The sequence below is a fragment of the Glycine max genome, chromosome 7 (assembly GCF_000004515.6).
Source record: "Glycine max cultivar Williams 82 chromosome 7, Glycine_max_v4.0, whole genome shotgun sequence".
NCBI lineage: Eukaryota > Viridiplantae > Streptophyta > Magnoliopsida > Fabales > Fabaceae > Glycine > Glycine max.
Window position 1 is genome coordinate 38,747,593 of NC_038243.2, and position 8,497 is coordinate 38,756,089.

Genomic DNA, 8,497 nt, shown 5'->3' on the forward strand with positions numbered 1-8,497 from the left:
CTAACTTTTGTATAGAAAAGTTTTATAAAATGTTTATCTTTTCCTCAATTTATGGTTCTATTTGTAGGTTTGTACATATTTTTAGGTTTAATTTAATTTTTTTCAGAAGAAATGTCCAACATTGTGAATTTAATGTGTTTCAACTTCAGTTTCAATTAAAAAAGGATGAAATTTGTGAAGACTTGCAGCTGGTGTCTCGCTAAGCGAGGCTTGTGCGCTTAGTGAGAATCATGTGCTAAGCGAGGCACTCAGCTCGCTTAGCGAGTTGAGAGAATTTGAGAAGCATCTGCGTGCTCAGCGCGTCATCAGCTAACTCAACGAGGCGTTTGTCTCTTCCTGCGTTAAGCGCGCCTAGCTCGCTTAGTGGATATTCACTAACTCAAGCTAAGCGTGAAAATGGCGCTAAGCTAGCCTTCGAGGACAGAAAGCCCTTTTTAAGGCTGAAGTTGGAAAAATCAAGAAAGAGGTTAGAATAGAGCGTCGATTGGAACAGAGAAAGTAGAACAGAGGCACAAAACAGAGCAAGGAAGCCAAAAATCTCATCTTTCAAGAGGATCTTAGGTTTAGAAGTAATTTCTAGGTTCCTAGAGGTGGAGGAGACATCCCCACCACTGTGTAATCTGTTATTTTCTTCTTAAACCCTCATCTTGTAGCTGAAAAGTGTTGCCTTGCAATGGAAGGCTAAGTATCTCTGTTGGGAAATTATGCTGAAACTTGATATAAATTCTTAACTATCTACTTAAAGTTGTTTTATATGTTCATTGCTTCTATTTGCACTTAATTATTGCATGCTTTTGGTCTGATCACCCAATAGTGTGTAAAGTTAGGATTTTTAGCATTGGAAAATGTATTAATCCTTAGAAATGGATAGAGCAAGGCTAGATAACTACATTGCTAGACATAGAGTGCATGGTTTTAGTTTTTGATATGTTGTGATTGTAATGTTGTTCGGTTAGGCTAAGTTTGACGAGACATCCGAGAACGAGGTTTAATTAGAATTAGTCCATTCACGTGAGGAATCAGTGTTTGGTATTTTAGTCCTTAGCATAGAACACAGAAATAACATTAAATAGAGAAAAATATTTCAATTACATCAAGCGTTCAGTAGAAGGACCCAATGTTTTAATAATCTATTTTCTCTCTCGTTTTGATAAGCGTATTTGTAGTTATTTTAGATTTACAGTATATACATCTTTGGTTTAAGTCTGTTTACATGACTTTATATCAATGTCTGCTTGCTGAATGAAACTTCACCAAATGAAACAAGTTCCCTGAGTTCGATACTCAGTTTCTTACCGTTTTATTATTACTTTAACGACTCGGTACACTTTCCGATAAAGTTCAAGACTGTCCTAGAGTTCGAACACCCCCCAACCAAATTTGTCTTCAATTCACAACCTTGTAGCTTAAGTAGGGCTAAACTTGTTGCACTGTCATTTTTGCATAATGGCTAGCGTGCTTAGCCTAACTTTTGCGCTAAGCACGCATACAAAAAATAACACTTTCCTAAGTCTCTGTGCTCTGAGCCTAAGTTGTGCACTAAGCCTACATGCAAAATAGAACTGCCATAAGTGACTATGCGTTGAGCTCAAATACTATGCAGGGGAGACAATTCGCTTAGTATGACACCCTCTATCTTGATATACATATTTATATAATAAAATACATGGAAATGTAGAATTACATAAAAGAGATTTATTTTCTAAGCATAAACAAGTTCATTTGGCTAAAAGGTTCACATTCACGTTTATCATCAAATTAAAAATATATCAAATAAGAGTATGAAAACATCTCCGGTCCAAAACAAGGCCATCCAATTATTTTTTTTACAAAAGGAAAACAAGTTAAGTAGCGGAACGAAATAAAGTAACATGTTCAGAATATTATGCAAATAACATAGAAACCCATGCTCCAATGCCATATCTTATAAAAGCATTGTGTCTCAGCGTCTTCTAGCACGAGGTTCTTTAAAGTCATCCACCTAACCATCTGCTCCCATGAACACAAGGTTTAAGATCATCATAGGATCTAAACACAAACAACACAAAGGAAGTGAGTTATCATATTCCTAAACAGGTAGAGATAAACGAAAGTGCGCACACACACACACACACAATATAAGTATAACAAGCTCAATTTAGCATAATTCTCATCATTTATCATTCATTGCGTAACATCACTTGTCCCAAAGATTTAATCACAAAATCACATTCCACACCTTCACATTAATCACATGTTTCAAATAACACATCTCAAGTACAATGTTGATGGATTGGCAAGTGCACCAATTCATCCCAAGTAGTAAAGTTAAAACGGAAGTCCGAGTGTCAAATTCACAGGGACTTTGTTTGTACTTAGGTAGATGAATATTTTATCAATAAAATAAGTTAAAGAAAATTGACTTGAAAAGGTTATTAGAAAATAATAATTTAAATTGGTAGAAAATTAAATCAAACAAGAGAATAAATTAAACAAGAATTTAAATTGATTAATTAAAGACAAAAAAAAAATTAGAGAACCCAATAATATTGTAGAAATAAATTCAGAAGATGAAAATGTTGGAAACTTAGCCTACCAGAGCTACTCTTTGATGTAATGTTAATGATTTTTCTCCATTTATAATTATTCCAATTTACATATGCATCTACTAATATACTTTAACTTTGGTCTCCCGCATGAAAGAGCCTAATTTATCTATTTTTTCTCCTAAGTCCCTTTGTAGAGCTAAAATAGTAAATTACATTAAGAATAGTGATGACATTATTTAGATACCCTTTTCCAGTTCTATTAAAAAATAACGTCTCCCAACGCTATCCCTAAAACTTACCATGCAAATGAGTAATCAAGTCACAAGCAATAATATTAAGCACAAGAAAAGATAATGCAAATATAATATTCATAAATATATAGGAAGAGAAATTACATCAAGAGTAGTTGGTTGTCAAGTTCCCAACAAAAAAGGGTTAACCTCTCATAGTTATAGGAGACTTTATAATTGCAAGAGGAAAATATTAGTGAAAGGAATAACATAAGAAAAGGGGATGGAAGAAAGGAATGACTCCTAATGATTGCTTCTCCTTCTTCTAGCCTTTACCTTCTATAAAGAATTGTATTCTCTTGAAATTTATGTGTGTTTTTTCCTTCTTTCTCTTCTTCTTTTATAGGTGCAGATTAACTTAGTGCTAAGTGAGCTTCTCACGCTAAGCTCGCCTTTACTTTCCTGAATTTGATGGCTTTCTTTAATTAGCCCCATTTTCCTTAATTAGCTCTGTTTTCATTAATTAGTCCTATTTTCCTTAATTAGCTGTACTTTCCTTAATTATCCTGCTTTTTCGGGTTTTATTTTACTCAATAAGCATCATAAATTCATTACTTTTAATATTTTCTGCACAAAAACTTAAATGATGTTAATTTAACAATTATTTGCTAAAAAGAAAAGAATTAGGAGAGAAAAATTATAAATTTCTATATAATTTAACTCCAAAATATACTCATATGGGATCAGCACAAGCTTAAAGGAGCACTCAAATCGGATGTATTTACCCCTAAGCCTAAACTCCGAAGAGTCCATTAGGGCCTCTTCTTCCTGATTTAGGTCTAACCCAAAAAATATTTTAACATACAAACTCTATCTATGAACTATACATGTCAAAGTGATTCAACTTGTTGGGGTTCGCACAGTGAATCTCATTACAATACTCGATGCACATTAACTCGTCGCCCTTAAAGAGTCTTATAGTCGTGTGATTGTATGGTTCATAACTCACAACTCAATGCATACAACATCTCAATATACGTGTGATCTCACAATTTAACACATACTCAATTTATCACATACACTCAATCTCAATCATAATGTTATAATCCCAAAGCAACATGTTATCACATCTCATGAATCATATAAACATCATACAATATTAATATTTACATGGCACAAAACATGTCTATATTAAATCAAACTATATTATTTTTAATTAAAAAGAGTTAATAAATAATTAAATTAAAAATGCATTGAAAGTATTTATTGTTGAATATTAATATATTAATTTCCTTTAATTTAATTTTATTATTTGAACTATTAATTCTTAATTTATTTTAACAATTCATGTGTGTGTGTGTTATAATCATCAATTATTCATGCTAATTAGAAAAAAAATCCAATTTGTAGAGTTCACACTTAACACAAGAACACATCAATTTCATAGCAATTTCACATCGAAACATCAATTGACCTGTCAAACATATATAATTCACAATTATAATTTCATAGCAAAGGGTTGGAGTCTTAATTTCACTACGTCTGTGCGAGAGACATTTCTCTTTCTACAAATATTATTTTGCAAACTCCAACTGTGAGAATGTGAGAAAATGAGCTTCAAAGGTGGTGTCCAAATTTCAGGACGATTCAAAAGTTAACGAGCTTGGAATCGTAGTTTTACTGAGATAGATTTGGATATATGCGGAAAAAAATAGGGTTTTAGGAGAGAAAGAAGGAAGAACGAATTCAAAAGGAAGAGAGTATAGAAACATATCATAAATATAAAAACTAACATAATATGTCTTTATTTATAGTTTGGTACTTTGAGCCTATTATTTACTCTATTTTTCTTTATTTTATTATTTTATAAAAAAGAACTTTATTTTACTCTTTCATTAAATAAATAACCAATTAAAACATCCCTTTATTTTGTAAAATATCATTTTACTCTATTTATTTTCTAATACTACAAAACCTTTATTTTAATTATCAAAAACTTTTTTCTCTCATGTATTTAATTTCTAAAAACTATTTATTTTTTAAAATAAAATTCTTTTTATTTTTTAAAATAAAATTCTTTTTAGTTTTTTATGAAAGATAGAGTTTTACACTTAGTCTAAAGTGCATGCTACGTGTCTGACCCCTCTAGCCTATAAAATTTCCTTTAAAAGGGTCTTGAATTGGGTCCCAACACAATCTATCTTCTTTTTTCATTTATTTCTACACAAAAATAAACTAAAATTAGATGAAAAATTAAACATTTGAACTATTTTAAAGTTATTCTAATTTATTCAAAACTTAATTATAAATAATGTCAAACAAGCTTAGATGTATTGAAATATTAAGATAATTTCCTACAAAATGATCAATAAAATAAAGTTCCTAAGACAATTATCTGTCGTTGGACTAGCTAGGTTGAGCCTGGATTGATCATGTTGATTAGTGTTGTGAATATCAATTGAAATTTCCAAATCAAATATAAAAGAAAGAGAAAAGATATCAAGGACTTTTCTAGGTTATTTTGGTGATATCAAAATCATCCCCTAGGTTTCTAAGTTTAAGTGTCTAATATCAATATTACACAATGATGGATAAATGAATGAAGATGTCACACATAGGATACAAGCTAAGAGGTTAAAATGGAAAGACATTGGAGATTATTTGTGGTCACAAAGTATCTATCAAGTTCAAAGGGAATTTTTACTGTATAGCTATACAACCAACTATTTTCTATGGTAGTGAATGTTAGACTTTAAAGGGACAATAAGAGAAAAAAAGTTAAGGGTAAAAAATGTGTATGTTAAGATAGATATTGGTATGACACTTATTAAGGAAAATGTGATAGAGAATTATTTAAGTTGACATGGACATGTGTAAAGAAGACCATTAGAAGCATCGATGAGGAGAGTAAATTGCATGACTTTTAGCTTGTAACCAACGGAGTAAGGACATTAGAGGGGATTATTAAAAAGGGTCTCAGTGAATAATATCCCTAAGAATTTGATTTTTAACCTATCACTAAGACATCTTGTGATCCATGTAGGTAACCTCACTTAATGGGATGAGACTATTGTTTTATTGTTTGGTGATATCAATTACCAAAGCATGGAAGACAAGGAATTTAATGAGTTTGAAATAAGATTTTTTCAATGATTTTGGGAAAGATTTTCATTTCATAATGGCTTTGGGGAGATAAGAAGGCTTACATTGAAAAAAGATCTCCATCTTTCCAGTCTTGGAATTTGAGTCAATTAATGGAGATTGTTAATAGATGTGAAAATGGTAGTGGTTTTGGACTCTATAAACAAGAACACTTGAGAAATCCTGACATCTAAGAGAGGAGTAAGGAATCTACAAGTGTGAGTGATCACTTGAGTAGTGAAAGGGTCTCTTTTGAAGAGATTGTTTATAATTTCTCATAACTTAAGTGGAGTACTTGGATATATAACTTGGGTGGATTTTCAATGTTACACAAAACTTATATTATTTTGAGATAGTAAATCATGTGTCTTCCATATATTGTTTTCTTTGTGTTGGAGCATTTGGGTGGACATAGGAAAATGGTTACTAATCCACGTAAATCATGTGTCTTCCATATATTGTTTTCTTTGTGGCATGTTTTGTGTGTGTTCCTATCCTAGCTTGGTGTATGATTTTCTCCAAGAGTTCTGTCATATGCTGGCTTGAATCACATGGTATTGGGCTTGGCCTAGTAGGCCCCATGGTCCAACTGCTGCTCATTTTATCTAGATATTAAATAGTTTAGATTGACTTGTTGAAATTCATCCAGGTAAAAATGTTGGTATGGTTTCATTATAATACCTTTTAAACGGCATACTTCTTGCAATGAAACTTTATCATTTTTTATTTATTTTTTGTCTTGATGCATATTCAATTACTTCCAAGTAAAAGTATTTCTAGATAACTCCCTGACCATCACATAGTAACTGTATTCTTTGGCCCCATGACTATTTGGTTTTTTGTTCCTAGTTTGAGTGATTTTATGAGTGGTTCAAATGTCTTCTCAACAACAGACATGAATATGAAATCAATTTGTAAGTGTAATTTTGGCCAATTTGAAAAAAAAAAAACTATATAATCCTTGAATTGTATAAGCGATGGTGTCATGGGGTTACCATTGAAAAGGAAAATATTGTCATATATTAAAAGTTCATAGCTTGCAATCATTCCTGTAATCTCAATATTTTGTCTAACATTAATTGGCAATTGTAGTTTTGTGCATGAGCATGCGATCCCTTTTTAGGTTCTAAGGCAATTATTCATTTCTCATAATTGTTATTTATTAAACTTAAAAGAGTTGAAACTGATTGTAATTGATAATATTTGTTGCTAAGATTATATTCTTTTATAAAATTTCGAATTTGAGTTTTCTATATAATGTTTGTGCAGATAATGCTAGTAGATCCATATAGACGGAAAGTTGTATTCTAAAATTAGCATTGATAACATATTTTGTTAAAGTTTTATTTATTTATTTATTTATTTGTTGTTCATGAATCTGTCGGTGTTATGGCGATAATTCTGGAGGATTGCTTGTCTGACCACAATCATCAAACTAACAATAGTTATCAGTAGCTTTCTTTTATGATATGTTGTATTCTTGATTGTTGATAGTCTGCAATTTATATCTTGTCTCTTCTTAAAAGGTGGGGTTGTGAAAACTATGTGTGGCTGTATCCTCTATAGGTGCGTGGCTAACTGGATCACTAATAATATTTCAGCATGGCATATTCTGATTATTGAATCGCATCTGCTGATATTTTTCTCATTTGAAATGTAATTATAATATTGTCTTTTGATGATTAAGTAGTAGAAGCATGATGATGTTTCTTATAATATTGTCATGGTGCCAAAGTTAGTTGGTAAACCAGTAAATTATACAGAAATTAGCATTGTTGGCAATACTCTAAACCTTAGGTTTAATTGTTTTGATCATTTCAAATTATGATTAAGTTCATCATTTGTTCAATTTTCAATTGGTTTGTTTCATCAATTGAATGATCTGGGAAAAATTGCTTCTATAAATTTATACTTCATAAAAGGCTAGCTCTCACACCAAATGGTTATGAACATGAATAGATTATGTTGAAGAAGCAGGAGCATCAACATTAAATGGTGGGGGCAACAATGATCCAATAGAAACACTAATGATGTTGACGGTGTCATGTGATTGCTTAGTTGTACAATTCTTTTTATTGTAAAGAAATTGAAAGAATACTGTGGCATATAACAATACAATGATGAGATAAGTATCAATTCATTTGCATTTTTTTTAAACTCGTTTGATCTTTAATATTGTTGACAAAACATGCTTCATGATATACTTTTGCTATGTAATAAAAGGAAGATGCCTCCTGTTGTGTCAAGATCAGATTTTACTTCACAAAAGAATGAGTTTCTTGTGTGAATAAGAATAAGCAAAATGCAGAAAAAGGGATGAACGAAAACTGCACTATGCTCATAGCAGTCACTTTATTCAATCTCTGTAGAATTTTTTGAAGTACAAAACTCTCTACAAATTTAGGTTATGCAACAAAAGAAATAGAAGTACTATTTCAAGCCTAACCAACTTAAAACTACCTAACTGTTACATGTTATAATAGAATAACAGAAAATAAAAAAATACTAAGTTGTAAAGTCTAAGAGAATTAACTAATGGTTGTTAATGAACCAACATACAACAATTCTCCACCTTGGTTCAATAACAAAACATTAACA